At 42.8% G+C, this 24148-nt stretch overlaps 1 protein-coding gene across 1 annotated transcript in view; it reads left to right on the top strand.

The window, feature by feature from the left end:
• The first annotated feature begins 4793 nt into the window (after positions 1-4793).
• Positions 4794-24148, top strand: part of LOC112218538 (rho family-interacting cell polarization regulator 1) — a 74432-nt gene continuing 55077 nt past the window's right edge. The window contains exon 1 of the mRNA XM_042301513.1: positions 4794-5233. The gene's annotated coding sequence lies outside the window, so the exon portion shown is untranslated. The remainder of the gene's footprint in view (positions 5234-24148) is intronic.

Raw genomic sequence — 24148 nt, 5'->3', positions numbered from 1 at the left:
CCCGTTTACTTTGGGAACGTTATTTTTCCAAAAATGAAAATAGTGCCCCATAGTTTCAAGAGGTTTTAATTAAAAGCACAGTCAACTTAGTGTATGTTAACTTCTGACCAACTGGAATTGTGATACAGTGAAATAATCTGTTTGTAAACAATTGTTGGAAAACTGACTTGTGTCATGCACCAACTTGCAATGTCCTAACCAACTTGCCAAAACTATAGTTTGTTAACAATAAATTTGTGGAGTGGTTGAAAAATGAGTTTTAATGACTTCAACCTAAGTGTTTGTAAACTTCCGACTTCAACTGTACCTGACAGATAGCTAGAGACTAACATTAGAGCCGAACTGGCTGTGGTAGCTACTAGCTAGCTAGCTAGTTCATTATCTTCAGACATAACTTCAGCCGAGAGGTAATATAACATTACTGTAGCTAATATTACATATCAATTACACTACTTGCTCAGCACTGGGAATAAATCGTTTTTTTCTGTTAAGTCAAACAGCAGTTACCTTGCCAGGTATATCAATCAAATATAGAGTAGCCAGTTTCTGCTCTGTTTGCTTTTACAACTCTGAGAAAAGGCGCAACTCACACAGAGACAGCAGCTGCAGACACCATGCCTTCAGAAGCTTTGCCTTCATACAGCCTGTCTGCACACTCTGTGGTGTCTGCTCAGTCCTAAATTCAGCCGGCAGACCCCGCCAATCAGCCTACCTGACTGCTCTGAGGCGTCTGTATGGTCCTAAAGCACACTGATACAGCTTGTAGTATAACAGTGCAATGATACAACTGGGGGGGACAAAAATGCAATTTTAAAATGTGAGGGGAACATGTCCCCCCCATCCCCAGAGAAAATTGCATACTGCATTATGTCCTTCTGACCAATCCCTTGGACATAAAATAGGTTTGTTTGGATTGCACTAAGGTGGAGTGAATGGGAGGGTGATATGGTTTGGAGGGGTCATAGTGGTGATTGAGGGTGACAGAATAATTCAGATAACTGGATAATTGGCTGGTGGGTTTCAATAGAGGGTGCAATTACTGTGGAGGGGTGGTGGGCATTGTGGTGAATGGCAGACCTCTATTGATCTCTCTTTCCAGTCTTGGCCTCTCATCTCACACAGGCAGGCAGGCGACTGTGCAGTCTCTCCTTCAAATGCATTACATCACCCAGGTATGATAATGTTGTCGTTCAGTCACGACTCCGTGAAGCATAAGATATTACAGTTTTGAATGTCCCGTTGGTAGTTTAATCTTCTGCGTAGGTCATCGATTTTATTTTCCAAAGATTGCATGTTTGCTAGCAGAATGGAAGGCAGTGTGGCTTTATTTGATCGCATAAGAATTCTCAGAAGGCAGCCCGCCGGACCCTTTTTCTCCGCCTTCTCTTCACGCAAATGACGGGGATCTGGGCCTGCTCCCGGGAAAGCAGTATGTCATTCACGTCGGGCTCGTCGGACTCTTTAAAGGAAAAAATGGATTCTGCCAGTTCGTGGTGAGTAATCGCAGTTCTGATGTCCAGAAATTATTTTCGGTCATAAGAGACGGTAGCAGCAACATCATGTACAAAATAAGTTACAAACAATGCAAAGAAACAAACAAAAACACAATTGTATAGGAACACGGAAGACGTCAGCCTTCTTCTCTGGCACCATTTTAACAATGCAGGCCCTGAGAAATCTCTTCCCTCCTTTGATGGACTTATCTCTCCCACTCAAATGTTTTCACAGAGTGTGTTAGGGTCTTGGTTCAACTATAGCTCTGCAATCGGTTTATTGATGCTCACTAATGACTTGTTTAAGGATGTGTGTATCTTTCTGCTGTGCACAAGGCTGTACTGGAAACCAGGCTATCCTGTGTGCAGTGCAATATATCAACAGGCACATGGAGCTCGTCTTCTTTGAAATCTAGATTTGAAAGAAAGTGCAAGCCTCAAGGAAACCAGAAGATAGGAAAAGCAGGCTGCTTTCACAGCAATTTTCAGAGGATGGAGTGTTTGAAGAGAAATACACTCAGCATCAGAGCAATGTGATGTTCTCCAGACCGAAGCATCAGACTCTTAGGGCAATATCATCTTCAGATTGATGGAGATCATTGTACAAAATAATAATGTGGATTGTCATTATGGTATCTGTTAGTATAGTATATGCTTGTGGTCAGTGGCGGACTTACCATTAGGCAGAAGAGGCAATTGCATCAGGCCTCACATCATCAAGGGGCCTCATGAGCTGGGCATAATTGTTTATTTGTTTACTAGTAATATATATACATATATATATATATATATATATATATATATATATATATATATATAAAATTTCTCCACTTGAGGCTTCTCTCGAGGCGCAATTAAGATTACATTTTAACAGGGGAATTATCTAAGTTAAAAAATGATTTAGTAAAAAAGACAGGTACTGCTAATAATACTCCCTTCGTCATTGTGGCATTGACATCAATCAAATCAAATCAAATGTATTTATATAGCCCTTCGTACATCAGCTGATATCTCAAAGTGCTGTACAGAAACCCAACCTAAAACCCCAAACAGCAAGTGTAACAGTATAACTTTAGACCGTCCCTTCGCCCATACCCGGGCGCGAACCAGGGACCCTCTGCACACATCAACAACAGTCACCCACGAAGCATCGTTACCCATCGCTCCACAAAACCCACGGCCCTTGCAGAGCAAGGGGAACCACTACTTCAAGGTCTCAGAGCAAGTGACGTCACCGATTGAAACGCTATTTAGTGCGCACTGCTAACTAAGTTAGCCGTTTCACATCCGTTACACAAGCAATGCAGGTGTAGAAGCACGGTGGCGAGGAAAAACTCCCTAGAAAGGCCAAAACCTAGGAAGAAACCTAGAGAGGAACCAGGCTATGTGGGGTGGCCAGTCCTCTTCTGGCTGTGCCGGGTGGAGATTATAACAGAACATGGCCAAGATGTTCAAATGTTCATAAATGACCAGCATGGTCCAATAATAATAAGGCAGAACAGTTGAAACTGGAGCAGCAGCACGGCCAGGTGGACTGGGGACAGCAATGAGTCATCATGTCAGGTAGTCCTGAGGCATGGTCCTAGGGCTCAGGTCCTCCGAGAGAGAGAAAGAAAGAAAGAGAGAAAGAGAGAATTAGAGAGAGCACACTTAAATTCACACAGGACACCGAATAGGAAAGGAGAAGTACTCCAGATATAACAAACTGACCCTAGCCCCCTGACACAAACTACTGCAGCATAAATACTGGAGACTGAGACATGTACTTGCCTTCAGAAAGTATTCATACCCCTTGACTTATTTCATATTTTGTTTTGTTACAGTCTGAATTCAAAATGGATTAAATATTTTTTTTTCATTCAGCGACAAGAGCATTAGTTAGGTCAGGCACTGATGTTGGGCCATTAGCCCTGGCTCTCAGCATTCCAATTCATCCCAAAGGTTTTCGATTGGGTTGAGGTCAGGGCTCTGTGCAGGCCAGTCAAGTTCAGTCAAACATTTCTGTATGGACCTCGCTTTGTGCACAGGGGCATTGTCATGCTGAAACAGGAAAGGGCCTTCCCCAAACTGTTGCCCCAAAGTTGGAAGCAAAGAATTGTCTAGAATGTCATTGTATGCTGTAGCTTTAAGATTTCCCTTCACTGGAACTAAGGGGCCAAGCCCGAACCATGGACAAAAAACAGCCCCAGGCCATTATTCCTCCTCCACCAAACTTTACAGTTGGCACTATGCATTGGGGTAGGAAGCCTTCTCCTGGGATCCGCCAAACACAGATTTGTCCATCGGACTGCCAGATGGTGAAGCTGGACTCATCACTCCAGAGTTTCCATTGCTCCAGAGTCCAAAGGCGATGAGCTTTACACCACTCCAGCCAACACTAGGCATTGCACATGTTGATCTTAGCCTTGTCTCAGCCATGGAGACCCATTTCATGAAGCTCCCGATGTACAGTTATTGTGCTGATGATGCTTCCAGAAGCAGTTTGGAACTCGGTAGTGAGTGTTGCAGAGGACAGATGATTTTTACGTGCTACGCGCTTCAGCACTCAGCGGTCCCGTTCTGTGAGTTTATGTGGTCTACCACTTCGCTGCTGAGACGTTTTTGCTCCTGGACGTTTCCAGCTCGAGCAGGGCAGAGGTTTTACAAATGGACTTGTTGGAAAGGTGGCATCCTACGACGGTGCCATGTTGAAAGTCTATGGAAATTACATGGCTGTGTGCTCGATTTTATGCACCTGTCAGCAACGGGTGTTGCTGAAATAGCCGAATCCACTAATTGTTTATATAGTGTATCATATGCCCCAGTCCATAGGAAGGATCACCCTAGTGAAGTAATCCTGTGGATGTCACATAGGCCTACTCTCTCTCCCTGCTAACTTCAACTCAGAGAACTGTGCAGCGTCATCACTATAATTAAACCTGTTTTTGTGACAATAATTGTGAGAAATAAACTAACAAGAAAATGTGGGCAATACATCTACCCACCTTACATCATGCCTCCTGTGGCATCTGTTTCTGCAACGTTAGTTTGAGCATAGGACTACACATTCCATGTCAATAACTTTACAATAACTGTTTGTACTTCCAAGTACAGTTTGCATGCCAAAGCCCATTTGGGTATTGAGGAGGGGGTGAATGGGAGACATTTATATTCCAACTCTCAGACGTGAGAGGCGCACACAGCTGAAAATCCCCCTTCTCCCTCCACCCACCCTTCCCCCGTTGCTCTTTGAAGCCCAAACAGCACATTGCTCCCTGCTGCCATAGCAGCTCCTAGTTGAGTGTGTGTCGGTCTGTGTGTTTGCACCCGCGGATAAACTCTCGAAGAGTGCTCAACAGGAGTTAGTAGGCTACAAAGCTGTGGCGCATGGTATCGTTGCCTGTTTTCGCCACTTCTCCAAAAAGTCCTTAAGAAGTCACGGCCCCGGGTCGGGTGGAAGTCTTCTTCATCCTCATTGGTTTGTCCACACCCCTCCAGAGATAAGGAAGCAAGCCTTCCGCTTCTCTCGCAGCAGAGGGAGAAAGTGACACTCGTGAAACTGGAGGGCAAATGACAAAGGAGCTGCATTGCGTGAACAAGTCTCTTAGATATTCATTGTGTCATTTGCCTATTTCTGATGAAGTAATTCGCTGAACTAAATTTCCTTTTTTATTGAATTGACATTTGCATTTGAAATTCGGATTCAAAGATTTGGAGCGACTTCGGCTGATAGACTGACTACCTACCCTGGCGGCAGACATGTATGTTGATTTTGTGTTTACCTTGTGGTTTGTCCTAAGTAGCATATGGCATTTAGGTGTGAATTTAAGAAGTGTGTGTATATTTATTTTCACGATATTTGATATAGTCTTCTGCATAGCCCGGCTACTGCAATACAGTAAGTCACGTGAAGCACAATTTTGATACCATTCAATCACACAACGGACTGCATGTAGACTAGAGACTATAGATAGGCCTGGCTATTTAGTCAGATGTTTCCTTTTAAAATAAATTGTGGTCTACTTTGTGTTGGTGGAATCCTCCAGCAGATTGTCATGGGTGACGAGGCAGTGACCCATGATGAGTGCAGGGTAGACGGAGAGGGCTCATTGTTGCTCAGCGTTATGATGACAAAGAGAGTATTGTCTGTAAACTGGGATTTGTTTGATATTTGAAATGAATGCGATAGAGATGCTTGGTAGCCACGGGTATTTAGTAACACAAGCCGCGGGAAAGAATCCTTGGCTTTTTATGAAACAGAGGGCGACACACTATATAGCCTGTCAGTGCACCATATGATAATCTGTTTATAGAATCCAATATATTGTAAGTGTTAGTGTATCAGCTGTCTGTCAGAATCACTTGACGCTACACTAACATTTTGTTTCGCGAATCATGTCCTTATCTCCATTGCTGTTGCTTGCCGATTTCCCTTAGCTAATCTCCTACAATCTAATCCATCTGTTGACTTTTTTTTTTCTATGTCGATGCAAGGGAATGTCTCCATCTGCAAATGATGAAACCTTGTTTACATTGGCCGCAGATTTTAAATTTTAATAGCCAGAATAAGCATCTGGATAAAATGGACAAGCACACCCCATGTTTGGAGTGAAGCCATTGCTAGATAATGTCCTGCATGTAAGCCGAAACAGTTACAACTTTCCAGAAACCGTCTTAAATTCCGTGTAATAGAAGCCTAACACGAATAATCATGATGTCATTGATGCTGCTGACTAACTACATGTAACTGCCAAAATAAAGGAAACCCCAACATAAAGCGTCTTAAAAGGGAAATGCACGTTGGCATAGATTCTACATTCTTCCACGAGAAATTCCATCATTTGGTGTTTTGTTGGTGATCGAAAACGCAGTCTCAGGCGTCACTCCAGAATATCCCGGATGTGTTAAATTGGGTTGAGATCTGGTGACTGAGACACACACCCTATGCTCCTTTGAGACCCCTCTTTCAAAGTCACTGAGTTCTCTTCTAGCCATGATAGCCACAATATTGGGCAACTGGGCATTTTTATACATGACCCTAACTATGAGGATGTTAATTGCTTAATTATCTCAGGAATCGCACCTGCTTTCAATATACTTTGTCCCTCATTTAATATATTTTGGCAGTTACCTGTATGGTAATAGATTTGAGAGGGTTATAATTCCTATTGTTACAGTTATGGCCTATGAACAAAATGTCCTCCTCTCTCGATATGATCTTGTTGGCTATGTTTTATCCAATGGCCAGCTCAGCCCCGCGCCTCTTCTGGAAGTAGTAGCCCCAGTCTGAACAGAGTGTGGGAAACTCTGCCTTCTGGGTAGTACCAAGCCAGGGCCACACAATCTGACCTTTGTGCAATGGCTTGACCGCCGTCAGGGGGCTTAATTTAGCCTATGATTCGATCAACAAAAACAATTATGATAAAGGGGATATAGACAGGGAAGTAGGATAGGAGTGTTTTTCTCTCAGTGGGCTGTACACACACAAGAGGCTGTCATGGCAGTGAGAAATCCCTCTGCCTTCAGAAATAGGTTTGTTGTTAACGTGATAGCGTGAAGTGGTTTTGTAGAGAGACTGGTCGTGGGAGGAATGAGTGGTGTTATGTTTGGGATATGAGGATGGCTGTGTAGCCCATGTGTAAGACCAACACTGACCTACACACGTCCCCCTGTGCCCACAGTAGAGCTAGATGATATGGTCAAAAATCCATAGCATGATAAATTTACCCTTTTTTTGTGTTTTCTTTTGTTGCAATAAATATACATTTATTTTTTGGGGAGGTGTTCATTTACTTTCCCTTAGCGCCCTTTTTACACCATGTACAGGAATTGCCCGAATATATAAGCCTAAGTTATTTGGCTACCAGGTGATCCAGCATATGATTAATAAGATGATGAAACACTTCTACAGAAAGAGACCTGTATTTTAAACATGCATTTATTTCTTCAGATTTAAATGCAATAGTATTTCATCCAAGTTCAAGTATATTGGTGTTTGGTAATTGCAGCATATTATTTGCTCCAAATGCAATCAAAATGTAGGCATAACGTTTTGCTAAATTTATATTTAACTTTATTACAATACATACCAATGGCGAGGTGAAGTAGATGTCCAAGCCACTGCAACCTCATCCACCTGTTTAGGTTGGTGGCATTAAAGATGTTTGCCCCACTGTCCATTGTGATGCACACCTGCTTCTCCTGAGGCGGATCCCAGGCTGCTAACGAGTCCCACAGCCCCTGGGATATTATCTCTGCAGTGTGGTCCTCTGGAAAGTGGGCAGTCTGCAAGCACCTGCTGCGCAGCTTCCAGTCGGCATCGATGTAGTACAGTGTCAATGACATATAGGGCTCCACTTGTTCTCGTCAAATGGTGCACCTGTTTTGGCATGACATTTCCTGTACATGGCATTTTGTAATTCTTGTCCAGAGTGTAAACCATCTACTTGAACCTACTTTGTTGAATTTGGGGCCATGTCTTTTGGGATGTGGTACATTATGGCATCTTATTTCATTCCCTCAGTATGTGTTTTGCATAGGGAGTTGTGTTTGCAAAATATTCCATAATGGGTTGTTGCCTGGGCTTTGCTCTTGTTATGATGCTTGTTAGCCTCTGTCCAATTTGTTTTGTTTTCATGCTGTATTAACATGGCTGTGTTTCAAATGGTGGAATAAGTTGCTTGTGACCCGTGTTGTTGCTATAGTATTTTGTGTCATTTCAATAAGCCCAAACAACTGATCCTTTTGCGGTAATTATTTCTGGGACTGCATTTCCTTCGTCTCTGTTCATACCTCCCCCTAACGAACGAGGCTACTCGCAACATCACTTGGGAGAATTGCCAACAACAGGTGTGGGAAGCATGGGATAGAACACGGCTCTGATTGGCTGCTGTAGTCTTGGTTCAAATGAAACGGCATAGATGGACGTGTTAATCTCCAGTACAGAGTGTGCGGGGGCACCGGTTAGTTGAGGTAGTATGTACATGTAGGTAGAGCTATGCATAGTCACTTTAATAAATGATATCAACTGAGAGTAGTAGTGGTGTGGGGGGTGCAATGCAAATAGTCTGGGTAGCCATTTGATTAGATGTTCAGGAGTCTTATGGTTGAGGGGTAGAAGCTGTTTAGAAACTTCTTTGACCTAGAATTGGTGCTCCGGCACCGCTTGCCGTGTGGTAGCAGAGAGAACAGTCTATGACTAGGGTGGCTGGAGTCTGACAATTTTTAAGGCCTTCCTCTGACACCGCCTGGTATAGAGGTCCTGGATGGCAGGAAGCTTGGCCCCAGTGATGTACTGGGCTGTTTGCACTACCCTCTGTAGTGCCTTGCGGTCAGAGGCCGAGCTGTTGCCATACCAGGCAGTGATGTAACCAGTCAGGATTCTCTCGATGGTGCAGCTGTATAACCTTTTTGCGGATCTGAGGACACATGCCAAATCTTTTCAGTCTCTTGACGGGGAATAGGTTTTGTCGTGCCCTCTTCACGACTGTCTTGGTGTGCTTGGAACATGTTAGTTTGTTGGACACTAAGGAACTTGAAGCTCTCAACCTGCTCCTTTACTGCCCCATTGATGAGAATGGGCGCGTGCTCAGTCCTCTTTTTCCTGTAGTCCACAATCATCTCCTTTTGTCTTCATCACGTTGAGGTTGTTGTCCTGGCACCACACGGCCAGGTCTCTGACCTCCCTATAGGCTGTCTTGTCGGTGATCAGGCCTAACGCTGTTGTGTCATCGGCAAACTTAAAGATGGCGTTGGTGTCGTGCTTGGCCGCGCAGTCATGAGTGAACAGGGAGTACAAGAGGGGACTGAGCACACACCCCTGAGGGGCCCCTTGGGTTGAGGATCAGCATGGCGGATATGTTTTTACCTACCCTTACCACCTGGGGGGGGCCTGTCAGGAAGTCAAGGATCCACTTGCAGAGAGAGGTGTTTAGTCCCAGGGTCCTTAACTTATTGATGAGCTTTGAGGATACTATGGTGTTGAACGCTGAGCTGTAGTCAATTAATAGCATTCTCACATAGGTGTTCCTTTTGTCCAGGTGTGAAAGGGCAGTGTGGAGTAGATCTGTGGATCTGTTGGGGCGGTATCCAAACTGGAGCAGGTCTAGGGTTTCTGGGATAATGGTGTTGATGTGAGCCATGACCATCCTTTTCAAAGCACTTCATGGCTACAGACGTGAGTGCTACGGGTCGGTAGTCATTTAGGCAGGTTACCTTAGTGTTCTTGGGCACAGGGATAATGGTGGTCTGCTTAAAACATGTTGGTATTACAGACTCGGACAGGGAGAAGTTGAAAATGTCAGTGAAGACTTGCCAGTTGGTCAGCGCATCCTCACAGTACACGTCCTTGTAATCCGTCTGGCCCTGCGGCCTTGTGAATGTTGACCTGTTTAAAGGTCTTACTCACATCGGCTGTGGAGAGTATGATCACACAGTTTTCCGGAACAGCTGGTGCTCTCATGTGTTCCGGGATTCCTCAGATGGCATTGAGGAATACACCACATCAGTCATTGGCTTCATCAATAAGTGCATCAATGACGTCGTCCCCACAGTGACCGTACATACATACCAGAAGCCATGGATTACAGGCAACATCCGCACTGAGCTAAAGGCTTGAGCTGCCGCTTTCAAAAGCGGGACTCTAACCCGGAAGCTTATAAGAAATCAGTTTCTTGATATGCCACATCTGTCAGTTGGCTGGATCATCTTGGCAAAGGAGAAATGCTCACTAACAGGAATGTATACAAATGTGTGCAAAAATTTGAGAGAAATAAGCTTTTTGTGCACATGTAACATTTCTGAGATTTTTATTTTATTTCAGCTCCTAAAACATGAGACCACACTACATGTTGTGTTTTTATATTTTTTTGTTCAGTGTATGCACTCTAGACCATGTGTTTTGTTTGGAGTTTGAGATGTATTGTGAATAAATCAAACTGTCTTCAGCAATACTGTTGTATACACTGGTTATACCCAAACATTAGGAACATATTCCACACCCCGCTTCCTATTGCCCTCAGAATGGACTCAATTTGTCTGGGCATTTACTCTACAAGTTGTAGAAGGTGTTCCACAGGGATACTTGCCCTTGTGGACTCCAGTGCTTCCCACAGTTGTTTTAAGTTGGCTGGATGTGCTTTTGGTGGTGGAACATTCTTGATATACACAGGGAACTGTTGAGTGTAAAAAAACAGCAGTGTTGCAATTCTTTACACAAACCAGTGTGCCTGGCACCTACTACCAAACCCTGTTCAAAGGCACTTAAATGTTGTCATGCCCATTCACCCTCTGAATGGCACGCATACACAATCCATGTCTCAACTGTCTCGGGATTAAACATTCTTCTTTAACCTGTCTCCTCCCCTTAATCTACACTGATTTGAAGTGGATTTAACAAGGGACATCAATAAGGATCATAGCTTTCACCTGGATTCACCTGGTCAGGTGTTCATGTTCATCATGTTTTCTATACTCTGGGTACACATTTCTTTTGATACTAGGGTCAAGGAGAAACAGAACTGAGATGAGTCTTTGATTTTATGATTCAGTTTTATGCACCTGGTTTCAGGCCAGAGCACTTTTTAGGGTTCTTGAATGACCATCCGCGTACATAAAATACACTGCCTGACTGTCAACCTTAAGTAGGGTGCAATTGGCCTCTCCCAGCATGCCCTCTGCTCCTCAACACCAGGGCCCTCGGCAGTTGATGACTTCCTCTGGCTGGCTGTGTTTGGAAGTTGGAATGCCAATTAAATGTCCCCTCTCTCTCTCACATGCACATCACACACACAAATGCACCCAAACTCACCCGTGGGGTGATTGCTTGTGTACACAGTCATATCTACCACTCAAAAAAAAAAATGATGGATGCAATTAGTGTTTGTAGTTGAGTTTGGCTCTTGTTGAGTGTTGTTGGTTCACTGTCAATCATTACTTGACAATACTAATCTCTATCATTTCATTGGCACAAACCCTCAAGAGACTGCTACATTGGGAGAACAATGAATGCTCTAATCAGAACAACTTAGAAGCCACAGAGTGCAGGGTAGACCAGCCCAGTCTATTTCAGAACACTGTGCTACGAGGCAGCCGAACTCGCAGAGAAAAGAAGAGACCACAGTGTAGTTGTCAAGCTCCCTGAGCTTTTTCAAACGGGAAGCTGCAGGATTTACAGTTATGTGGTGGTGAGTAGAGGTTGACCGATTCTGATTTTTCAACGCCGATACCGATTATTGGAGGACCAAAAAAAATCCGATACCGATTTAATCGGCCTATTTATTTATTTTAATTTTTAAAATGTATTTGATTATTTTTGAATTATTTTTTATTTGTATTTATTTGTAATAATGACAATTACAACAATACTGAATGAACACTTATTTTAACTTAATATAATACATCAATAAAATCAATTTAGCCTCAAATAAATAATGAAACATGTTAAATTTGGTTTAAATAATGCAAAAACTAAGTGTTGGAGAAGAAAGTAAAAGTGCAATATGTGCCATGTAAGAAAGCTAACGTTTAAGTTCTTTGCTCAGAACATGAGAACATATGGAAGCTGGAGGTTCCTTTTAACGAGTCTTCAATATTCCCAGGTAAGAAGTTGTAGTTATTATAGGAATTATAGGACTATTTCTCTCTATACGATTTGTATTTCATATACTTTTGACTATTGGATGTTCTTATAGGCACTTTAGTATTGCTAATGTAACAGTATAGCTTCCGTCCCTCTCCTGGGCTACAACCAGGAACACCCACAACAGCCACCCTCGAATCAGTGTTACCCATGCAGAGCAAGGGGAACAACTACTCCAAGTCTCAGAGCGAGTGATGTTTGAAACGCTATTAGCGCGCACCCCGCTAACCAGCTAGCCATTTCACATTGGTTACCCCAGCCTAATCTCGGGAGTTGATAGGCTTGAAGTCATGCACAGCGAAGAGCTGCTGGCAAAACACATGAAAGTGCTGTTTGAATGAATGCTTACGAGCCTGCTGCTGCCTACCATCGCTCAGTCAGACTGCTCTATCAAATCTTAGACTTAATTATAACATAATAACACACAGAAATACGAGCCTTAGGTCATTAATATGGTCGAATCCAGAAACTATCATTTCGAAAACAAAACGTTTTTTCTTTCAGTGAAATACGGAACCGTTCCGTATTTTATCTAACGGGTGGCATCCCTAAGTCTAAATAGTCCTGTTACATTGCACAACCTTCAATGTTATGTCATAATTATGTAAAATTCTGGCAAATTAGTTCGCAATGAGCCAGGCTGCTCAAACTGTTGCATATACCCTGACTCTGCGTGCAATGAACGCGAGAGAAGTGACACAATTTCACCTGGTTAATATTGCCGGCTAACCCGGATTTCTTTTAGCTAAATATGCAGGTTTAAAAAAATGTGTATTGATTTTAAGAAAGGCATTGATGTTTATGGTTAGGTACACGTTGGAACAACGACAGTCCGTTTTCGCAAATGCGCACCGCATCGACTATATGCAACGCAGGACACGCTAGATAAACTAGTAATATCATCAACCATGTGTAGTTAACTAGTGATTTGTTTTTTTTATAAGATAAATTTAATGCTAGCTAGCAACTTACCTTGGCTTCTTACTGCATTCGCGTAACAGGCTGGCTCCTCGTGAGGCAGGTGGTAGAGCGTTAGACTAGTTAACTGTAAGGTTGCAAGATTGAATCCCCGAGCTGACAAGGTAAAAATCTGTCGTTCTGCCCCTGAACAAGGCAGTTAATCCACTGTACCTAGGCCGTCATTTAAAATAAGAATGTATTCTTGACTGACTTGCCTAGTTAAATAACGGTGTGTTAAAAAAACTTTTAAAAAACTATAATCGGCCCTAATTAATCGGCCATTCCGATTAATCGGTCGACCTCTAGTGGTGATGTTATGAAGTGCCTTCGGAAAGTATTCAGACCCCTTTTCCACATTTTGTTACGTTACAGCTAGGGAAGCACGATATATCAGTGAACATATCGGAATCAGCCGATATTAGCTAAAAATACCAACATCGGTATCGGTCCAATGTTAAGTTTAACGCCAACGTGAAAAACTAATGTCAAAGCTGACGTTCATACCTATATAACGTAGGTACAGGACATAATGACGCCACGTTAAATGTTATGCTACATGTGCAACACTGCCATTTGAAAGAGTACAAAAATAACACCAAGATAATGGAATTCATTGCCCTTGACAATCAACCGATCTCTGTTGTGGGTGATGTTGGCTTTTGTGACTGGTCTAGCACCGGTATACACTAATGTTACCAAGTGTGCTATTGTTCAGATGTTGCCCTACCGGAGTTACAGTAATAGCATCACTGCTATTAGCTTCACGACATATACTATGGAACGCCGTTTGGCTCTTTGCGTGTCAAAAAAGAACGTCAAATAACACTGACGCATTAAATAAGCTTTTAATTTGACACGTCAAATAACACCGTTCTATTACAGAATGTTGTGGGTTCTGAATTTGCACTTGCAAGCCAAGCGCCACTACTATCAGTAGCACTGTCAAAGCTCTACAAAAGTCTGCAAACACCGGCCACAAACGATGTGTTTACTATACCCCGTTGGTAATAAAGCATTATTTGTTTGACCGCAACTTCTGGGGTAGCTAGCTAGTTTTAGCATGGTACCTAGACGGCACCAATACAACCTTCCTGAAAACAATGACCAGTAGAATCTGCAGTCATTTTCACTATTCTTAGCATTGATTTAGGAATCCTTGTAAGTGTTAGCAAAGTAGCCACTTGTTCGACCTATTGAAATTGAACTTAAGTTCATGAAAATAAATAGCTAGCCAGCTACTTAACCCTGTTGCCCAAAGCTAACCTTATAAGCAGCCAGCTAGTGTCATCTGGCTAGTGAGGCTTGACCAGACCGGGTTATGTGTTGTGAAGCTAGCCACAATAAGGATTAGGCACAATAGTGGAATTTGCGGTTTGCCTTCAAAATAAAAGTACCTCTTTGAAAGTGATGCAGAAGGTTACAATTGGTGGAATCATGCCATATTTAGACTAGATAGTGTTCGTAAAGGTTGGAATGTGAAGCAATGAAATGGGGCATCAGTCTACTCTGTGACACCCACAGAACACAAATGTGAAGTGTTTAGGCAAATATTAGCGTTGTAGCTCTTATTGTGGGACTGTGACTGTGTGAATTCGTATTTATTTTTTATTTCACCTTTATTTAACCAGGTAGGCCAGTTGAGAAAAAGTTATAATTTACAACTGCAACCTGGCCAAGATGAAGCAAATCAGTGCGACAAAAACATCAGTTACACATAGGATAAACAAACGTACTGTCAATAACACAATAGAAAAATCTGTTTACAGTGTGTGCAAATGAAGTAAGGAGGTAAAGCATTAAATAGTCCATAGTGGCGAAGTAATTACAGTTTAGCAATTAACACTGGAGTGATAGATGTGCAGATGATGATGTGCAAGTAGAAATACTGGTGTGCAAACGAGCAGAAAAACAAATATGGGGATGAGGTAGTTGGTTGGATGGGCTGTGTACTGTACAGTTGCAGTGATCAGTAAGCAGCTCTGATAGCTGATGCTTAAAGTTAGTGAGATATAAGTCTCCAACGTCAGTGATTTTTGTAGTTCGTTCCAGTCATTGGCAGCAGAGAACTGGAAGGACAGGCGGCCAAAGTAGGTGTTGGTTTTGGGGATGACCAGTGAAATATACCTGCTGGAGTGCGTGCTACAGGTGGGTGTTTCTATGGTGACCAGTGAGCTGAGATAAGGCGGAGCTTTACCTGGCAGAGACTTAGATGACCTGGAGCCAGTGGGTTTGGGGATAAATATGAAGCGAGGACCAGCCAACGAGAGCATACAGGTTGCAGTGGTGGGTAGTATATGGGGCTTTGGTGACAAAACGGATGGCACTGTGATAGACTGCATCCAATTTGCTCAGAGTGTTGGAGGCTATTTTGTAAATGAGCTCGCCGAAGTCATTGATCGGTAGGATAGTCAGTTTTACGAGGGTATGTTTTGGCAGCATGAGTGAAGGAGGCTTTGTTGCGAAATATTTAATTTTGGATCGGAGATGCTTAATGAGTCTGGAAGGAGAGTTTACAGTCTGGCCAGACACCTAGAGTGGACAACTATAAATACCTAAGTCAGAACCGTCCAGAGTAGTGGATGCTAGTCAGGCGGGCGGGTGCGGGCATCGATCGGTTGAAGAGCATGCATTTAGTTTTACTAGCATTTAAGAGCAGTTGGAGGCCATGGAAATAGTGTTGTATGGAAAATAACATCCCCAGTTAGCCTATTGTGTGTATTGAAATTCATATTGCACTGTACAGCTTTACCTAACACCCTCACTACACTGCTCGCGTTGTGTGCGTGAGTGTTGCAAAGTAAATTTAGAAATCTATATTATTCAATTATTGTACCCACACTGCTCGTGCGCGTCAACGTTGCCAAGGGCTAAAATAGAAGTAATTTCTATTTGTGACGCAGATTGCACTGCAAGTCCTGCCTCTCCCATCTCCTCAGCAGATACCCACATGCCATCTCCTCATTGGTTATACCCACGTGGGTGATTGAAAGATGAACTGTGGTCGTCGTGGTGAACTTTTGGTCGTCGTGGTAATACTGAAAGTTTAGATGCCAATCACCATATACAGTGGGGAGAACCAGTATTTGATACACTGCCGATTTTGCAGGTTTTCCTACTTACAAAGCATGTAGAGGTCTGTAATTTGTATCACAGGTACACTTCAACTGTGAGAGATGGAATCTAAAAATCCAGAAAATCACTTTGTATGATTTTTAAGTAATTAATTTGCATTTTATTGGTCAAGAATTTGCTAATAAATTCATAAAAAATCCTACAATGTGATTTTCTGGATTTTTTTTCTTCTCATTTTGTCTGTCATAGTTGAAGTGTACCTATGATGAAAATTACAGGCCTCATCTTTTTAAGTGGGAGAACTTGCACAATTGGTGGCTGACTAAATACTTTTTTGCCCCACTGTACCTTTTAAAAGTAAAGGGCCTCAGGATCTCGTCACGAGATCGATAAAATGCAATTGTGTTCGTTGTCTGTAGCTTATGCCTGCACATACCATAACCCCACCACCACCATGGGGCACTCTGTTCACAACGTTGATATCAGCAAACCACTCACCCACACAAAGCCATACACATGGTCTGCAGTTGTGAGGCTGGGTTGGACGTGCTGCCAAATTCTCTAAAATGATGTTGGGAGGTGGCTTGTGGTAGAGTGCTGAACATTACATTTTCTGGCAACAGCTCTGGTGGGCATTCTTGCAGTCAGCATGCCAATTGCACGCTCCCACAACTTGAGACATCTGTGGCATTGTGTTGTGTGACAAACTTGCACATTTTAGTGGCTTTTTATTTTCCCTAGCACAAGGAGCACCTGTGTAATGATTGTGCTGTTTAATCAGCTTCTTGATATGCCACACCTGGATTATCTTGGCAAAGGAGAAATGCTCACCCACAGGGATGTAAACAAATTTCTCCTCAATTTGAGAAGTAAGCTTTTTGTGCGTATGGAGAATTTCTGGGATCTTTTATTTCAGCTCATGACACATGGGACCAACACTTTACATGTTGCGTTCATATTTTTAATCCGTGTCTATTAGAGCAATATCTGAAACAACACACTGCACATATGATGCGATTCAGCTGGACGCAAGTGGTAGAAATGCAAAACGTTTCCATTTTATTTTTCAGGTAAACGTTGAGCTCTTAAGATATTTGGGACCACAAAAAATGAATGGATCCAGAATGAATTATGATTTCAGTGAAGTTCTGTATACCGAGTCCATTTAGGAAGTAAAACACAGTAAATGAGTTATTTTGAGTAGTTGGAACTGACTCAGAATCACAGCTCCTTTAAGCACGCACCGTGGGGTCGCTGATAATGACTGCATGATCATATTGAGGGCCAATGACAGGCTACGTAATATGGCTTAACCACAAGGTATCTCGTTGATGAGTATCATGAGGTGTGTAGTGATTTGTGTGTGATTCAGCAGTCGCTATTTCCGCAGCGTCTTTCTCCAGTGTTTTTAATTACTGTGTGGTTACGACATGCTATTATAGAGCAGCAGTACTGAGTTGTTGACTCACTCTCTGATCGGGCATAGCTATTATGCAGGCATAAACCACAAGCAAAATATCAAAGGAAAATAATATATACATACATACATACATACATACATACATACATACATACATACATACATACATACTGACAGATGCATGAAATGCTTTGTACACCCATGGTTTTGCTGCCCATATAAAGGCTACACGTGTTCCTGTAAAAATGCTAATGCAAAAACAAGTACAACAGAACAAGGTAAGCTTATAAACTCAGTACACTTGCAGCTGTCTGGACCTAGTTAACTATGTTCTTTGATGCCTATGTGTTAGTGATAAGCACATTTGGGGTTTCAGGTATAATCAAATATAGAGGGTTTAGAATTCAAAAATGAAAAGGACATGCCAGAGATTCCCAAAGATGAAATGTTACCCACACATTTTTATTTATTTTACCTTTATTTAACCAGGCAAGTCAGTTAAGAACAAATTCTTATTTTCAATGATGGCCTAGGAACAGTGGGTTAACTGCCTGTTCAGGGGCAGAACGACAGATTTGTACCTTGTCAGCTCGGGGGTTTGAACTTGCAACCTTCCGGTCACATGTACCTCTGGCAATGCAGTCTTTGCCAATCACAGACATGCCTGTTGTTACCACCTCCTTTTTTGTCACTCTCTCTTTACCTATTTCTGATTCAGAGGGGTTGGGTTAAATGCCTAAAACACAATTCTGTTGAATGCATTCAGTTGTGTATCTGACTACGTATCCAATTTCCCTTTCCCTCTATTCCTCTAACGGACTCCCTCTGTCTTCCCTGTACCTGTGTGGATGCTCTTGGCTTTGACTGGGCTGTTAGGGCAAAACAGAAACCTGCCTGCATGTTTTGGCAGGTTCTCTGTGTCGCAGCAGGCACGGTTGTGTAATCAGTTTAGTCTCTGTGCAGCGAATGGCCTGGCTGTTGAATGGAGAGAGATGTTCGTAAAGTCATCCTTGTGTCTGACTCTGAAATTGTAAGGCAGGCAGCGCCTCACTGAATGAAATGCCCACTTGCTGCCGTAATGTTTCTCTGCTGTGTTTCCACCACAGGGACAACAGTGTCTTGTGATCCTGTTGAAATATTGTGAACCTTGTGTCAGTGATCCATTGCAAATGGCGTGTGTTTCTTCCTGAGGGCTTTTTGTACCTTTTCTGTTTCTTTTCTGTTTCTTCCTCTCTCTTCCTCTCTCATAGCAATTAGGTTGATAATGGTCTGTCGCACTTCTGGGCAAAACTACTTGATGTATAACTTGCTTATGACATGGCTCAAGTGATTTTTTTTTTTTTCCAGGGAGGAAGACCTAACTGAAAATTCATATGTAAAAATACAAACAGTTTCACCGCAATAAGTTCACCATTTGTAGTGAAACCTGTTTTGGTGGTCTGCAAGGTCGCTGTCCTTTACAGGTCCTGTGAACTGCACTTGAGTGTTGTTTAGATCTAAGGCTTGTGACTCTTGTTCAAAATCTTGTGCGTGGGTGGGCTCACACTGACACAACCTCATGTTTTGTTTATTCTTTTTATTTTTTATTTAACCTTTTATTTAACTAGGCAAGTCAGTTAAGAACAAACTATTATTTACAATGACTGCCTGCCCCAGCCAAACCCAGACGACGCTGGGCGCAATTGTGCGCAGCCCTATGGGACTCACAATCAAATCAAACTGTATTCGTCACATGCGCTGAATACAAGTGTAGACTTTACCATGAAATGTTTACTTACAAGCCCTTAACCAACAATTCAGTTCAAGAAATATACACTGCTCAAAAAAATAAAGGGAACACTAAAATAACACATCCTAGATCTGAAAGAATGAAATATTCTTATTAAATACTTTTTTCTTTACATAGTTGAATGTGCTGACAACAAAATCATACAAAAATTATCAATGGAAATCAAATTTATCAACCCATGGAGGTCTTGATTTGGAGTCACACTCAAAATTAAAGTGGAAAACCACACTACAGGCTGATCCAACTTTGATGTAATGTCCTTAAAACAAGTCAAAATGAGGCTCAGTAGTATGTGTGGCCTCCACGTGCCTGTATGACCTCCCTATAATGCCGGGGCATGCTCCTGATGAGGTGGTGGATGGTCTCCTGAGGGATCTCCTCCCAGACCTGGACTAAAGCATCCGCCAACTCCTGGACAGTCTGTGGTGCAACGTGGCGTTGGTGGATGGAGCGAGACATTATGTCCCAGATGTGCTCAATTGGATTCAGGTCTGGGGAACGGGCGGGCCAGTCCATAGCATCAATGCCTTCCTCTTGCAGGAACTGCTGACACACTCCAGCCACATGAGGTCTAGCATTGTCTTGCATTAGGAGGAACCCAGGGCCAACCGCACCAGCATATAGTCTCACAAGGGGTCTGAGGATCTCATCTCGGTACCTAATGGCAGTTAGGCTACCTCTGGCGAGCACATGGAGGGCTGTGCGGCCCCCCAAAGAAATGCCACCCCACACCATGACTGAGCCACCGCCAAACCGGTCATGCTGGAGGATGTTGCAGGCAGCAGAACGTTCTCCACGGCGTCTCCAGACTCTGTCACGTCTGTCACATGTGCTCAGTGTGAACCTGCTTTCATCTGTGAAGAGCACAGGGCGCCAGTGGCGAATTTGCCAATCTTGGTGTTCTCTGGCAAATGCCAAATGCCCTGCACGGTGTTGGGCTGTAAGCACAACCCCCACCTGTGGATGTCGGGCCCTCATACCACCCTCATGGAGTCTGTTTCTGACCGTTTGAGCAGACACATGCACATTTGTGGCCTGCTGGAGGTCATTTTGCAGGGCTCTGGCAGTGCTCCTCCTTGCACAAAGGCGGAGGTAGCGGTCCTGCTGCTGGGTTGTTGCCCTCCTACGGCCTCCTCCACATCTCCGGATGTAATGGCCTGTCTCCTGGTAGCACCTCCATGCTCTGGACACTACGCTGACAGACACAGCAAACCTTCTTGTCACAGCTCACATTGATGTGCCATCCTGGATGAACTGCACTACCTGAGCCACTTGTGTGGGTTGTAGACTCCATCTCATGCTACCACTAGAGTGAAAGCACCGCCAGCATTCAAAAGTGACCAAAACATCAGCCAGGAAGCATAGGAACTGAGAAGTGGTCTGTGGTCACCACCTGCAGAACCACTCCTTTATTGGGGGTGTCTTGCTAATTGCCTATAATTTCCACCTGTTGTCTATTCCATTGCACAACAGCATGTGAAATTTATTATCAATCAGTGTTACTTCCTAAGTGGACAGTTTGATTTCACAGAAGTGTGATTGACTTGGAGTTACATTGTGTTGTTTAAGTGTTCCCTTTATTTTTTTGAGCAGTGTAGTTCAGAAAACATTTACTAAATAAACTAATTTAAAAAGTAACACAATAACAATAGCAGGAGGTACCGAGCCAGTCTGCAGGGGTACAGGTAATTTGGCCTAGAGGTCGACCAATTATGATTTTTCAACGCCGATACCGATTTATTGGTGGACCAAAAAAGCCGATACCGATTAATCGGACGTTGTTTTTTTTTTTGTGTGTGTGTATTTATTTGTAATAATGACAACAATTACAACAATACTGAATGAACACTTATTTTAACTTAATATAATACATCAATAAAATCAATTTAGCCTCAAATAAATAATGAAACATGTTAAATTTGGTTTAAATAATGCAAAAACTAAGTGTTGGAGAAGAAAGTAAAAGTGCAATATTGTGCCATGTAAGAAAGCTAACGTTTAAGTTCTTTGCTCAGAGCATGAGAACATATGAAAGCTGGAGGTTCCTTTTAACGAGTCTTCAATATTCCCAGGTAAGAAATTTTAGGTTGTAGTTATTATAGGACTATTTCCCTCTATACCATTTGTATTTCATTAACCTTTGACTATTGGATGTTCTTTATAGGCACTTTAGTATTGCCAGTGTAAGAGTATAACTTCCGTCCCTCTCCTCGCTCGAACCAGGAACACAATGACAACAGCCACCCTCGAAGCAGCGTTACTCATTCAGAGCAAGGGGAACAACCACTCCTAGCCATTTCACATCAGTTACACCAGCCTCATCTCGGGAGTTGATAGGCTTGAAGTCATAAACAGCGCAATGCTTGACGCACAATGAATAGCTGCTGGCAAAATGCACTAAAGTGCTGTTTGAATGAATGCTTACGAGCCTGCTGCTGCCTACCACCGCACAGTCAGATACTTGTATGCTTGTATGCTCAGTCAGATTATATGCAATGCAGGACACGCTAGATAACTACACATGGTTGATGATATTACTAATTTAACTAGTGATTATGATTGATTGTTTTTTATAAAATAAATGTAATGCTAGCTAGCAACTTACCTTGGCTTACTGCATTCGCATAACATGCAGTCTCCTCGTGGAGTGCAACGAGAGGCAGATGGTTATAGCATTGGACTAGTTAACTGTAAGGTTGCAAGATTGGGTCCCCCGAGCTGACAAGGTGAAAAGGTGTAGTTCTGCCCCTGAACAAGGCAGTTAACCCACCGTTCCTAGGCCGTAATTGAAAATAAGTTAAATAAAGGCATAAAAAAATAAATATCGGCCAAATCGGTGTCCAAAAATGGAATGGGCCTAATTAATCGGCCATTCCGATGGGTGAAGTGACCGCATAGATGATTAACAGCGAGTAGCAGCAGTGTACAAATGGAGGGGGGTCAATGTCCAGTGGCCATTTGATTAATTGTTCAGCAGTCTTATGGTTTGGGGGTAGAAAGTGTTAAGGAGCCTTTTGGTACTAGACTTGGTGTTCCGGTACCGCTTGCCGTGCATTAGCAGAGAGAACAGTCACTTGGGTGACTGGAGTCACTTGACAATTTTATGGGCTTTCCTCTGACACCACCTAGTATATAGGCCCTGGATGGCAGGAAGCTTGGCCCCAGTGATGTACGGGGCCGTATGCACTACCCTCTCACGGCTGGATGTGACACAGCCTGGATTTGAACCAGGGACTGTAGTGACTCCTCTTACACTGAGATGCGATGCCTTAGACCGCTGCGCCATTCGAGAGCCCAATGTGATGCACTGTACTCCCTCTGAATGACTCGACAAGAAATCACTGCTGTCATGAGGTAAAGACACTGGGAAACATTGAGCATGTGCTTGGAAGCCAGAAGAAAGACAGACATCATCGCTACAATGTGCCTAGACCACAGAGTTACAAAACCACAACACACATGGATAGGGTTACTATCTGTACTGAATGTATACAATGGAGGACTATCCCAGTGCTTGGTTATCAGCTGTAGTAACCCTGTTGTTCTCTGGCAGTACAGACAGGACTGTGGACAAGGCCCTCTGCAGGAGACGAGACTCTCCGTCAGATGTTTATCAGATTTTGCTCAATGGCTGTTGATGTCCTGGTTCAAAACAGGAAGTCAACATTTGTTAGACGTTATCTTTTCAGAGCTCCCATCATGGCTGTAAGACCCAAATTAAATCAACCTATTTATGAGGTAGTTAAGGAAGTTCGGAAATTAGACTAGTTAATTTCTTGCTTTCGCTCACATTTGCTTGTAGAGATCTTATGTCCTGGTAATTTGAGCCTCACTTCAACATGTTCACTAAATGTTTAAAGTATGAAGGCATATAGTAGTCTGTAATATGACCACCCATAAGACTATCCAGGGTTTGACCAGATCATTGATTTAGTTAATTAATTCCCTAAAACATGAACAGCTATATAATTATTTTTTACAGTTTTTTTTTTCTTTTTTTTCTCCCCCATTTCTTTTTTTAAACCTTTTTATTTAATTAGGCAAGTCAGTTAAGAACCAATTCTTATTTACAATGACGGCCTACCGCGGCCAAACCCGGACAACACTGGGCCAATTGAGCACCGCCCTATGGGACTCCCAATTATGCTCTGATGTATTGTGTTTTCCTTAACCTCTATCCCAATTCTTGCGCTACACTCACTGCTTTGGAGTAATAAGGTCAGTATTTCAGGTCACATGTCGGGGTCAAAAAATTAAGGGGTATTATGCTGCGTTCGTAACCCAGTGGGAAGGTGGTAATTACTAGTTGTGAAGTCGTAAATACCAGTTGGATGCATTCACGTGCTTTGAACTCACTGACTGGCGAATGGCCAAGAAGCTGCGTCCACAATAAACTAAAAAGTACAGCTATCATGTTTGTAAACAAATTATAGTGTACAAAAACCATAATTGCTTTTTATAAATGTTTTGTTCCATTTAACTTCCCGAAAATGCTGTTATCAAGGTAATTTCCTTAGTAGGTGATGCTAGAGGGCGGTGTGTGAAAGAAGTCGGAGCTCAGGGATGATAAAGTTTCCCAGGGGAAATTACTAGTTGGAGGGGTGTTCAAGTGAATTTTTCTCAGTCATTCATATGTGGTAAATACCATCTTCCCACTTGGTTATGAACTCAGCATTAGGCTACAGCATTCTGCATTGTTGTTGGAACTTCACTGTTATCACAGTCATAAGGCAAATTTCCTCCAACTCTGCTGCCATGTTTTAGCTATATAATTTTAGATTCAACATGTTGCTGCT

The sequence above is a fragment of the Oncorhynchus tshawytscha genome, linkage group LG19 (genome assembly GCF_018296145.1).
Source record: "Oncorhynchus tshawytscha isolate Ot180627B linkage group LG19, Otsh_v2.0, whole genome shotgun sequence".
NCBI lineage: Eukaryota > Metazoa > Chordata > Actinopteri > Salmoniformes > Salmonidae > Oncorhynchus > Oncorhynchus tshawytscha.
Note: the sequence above shows the minus strand (reverse complement) of the source record. Positions and strands in the feature narration are given on the sequence as shown.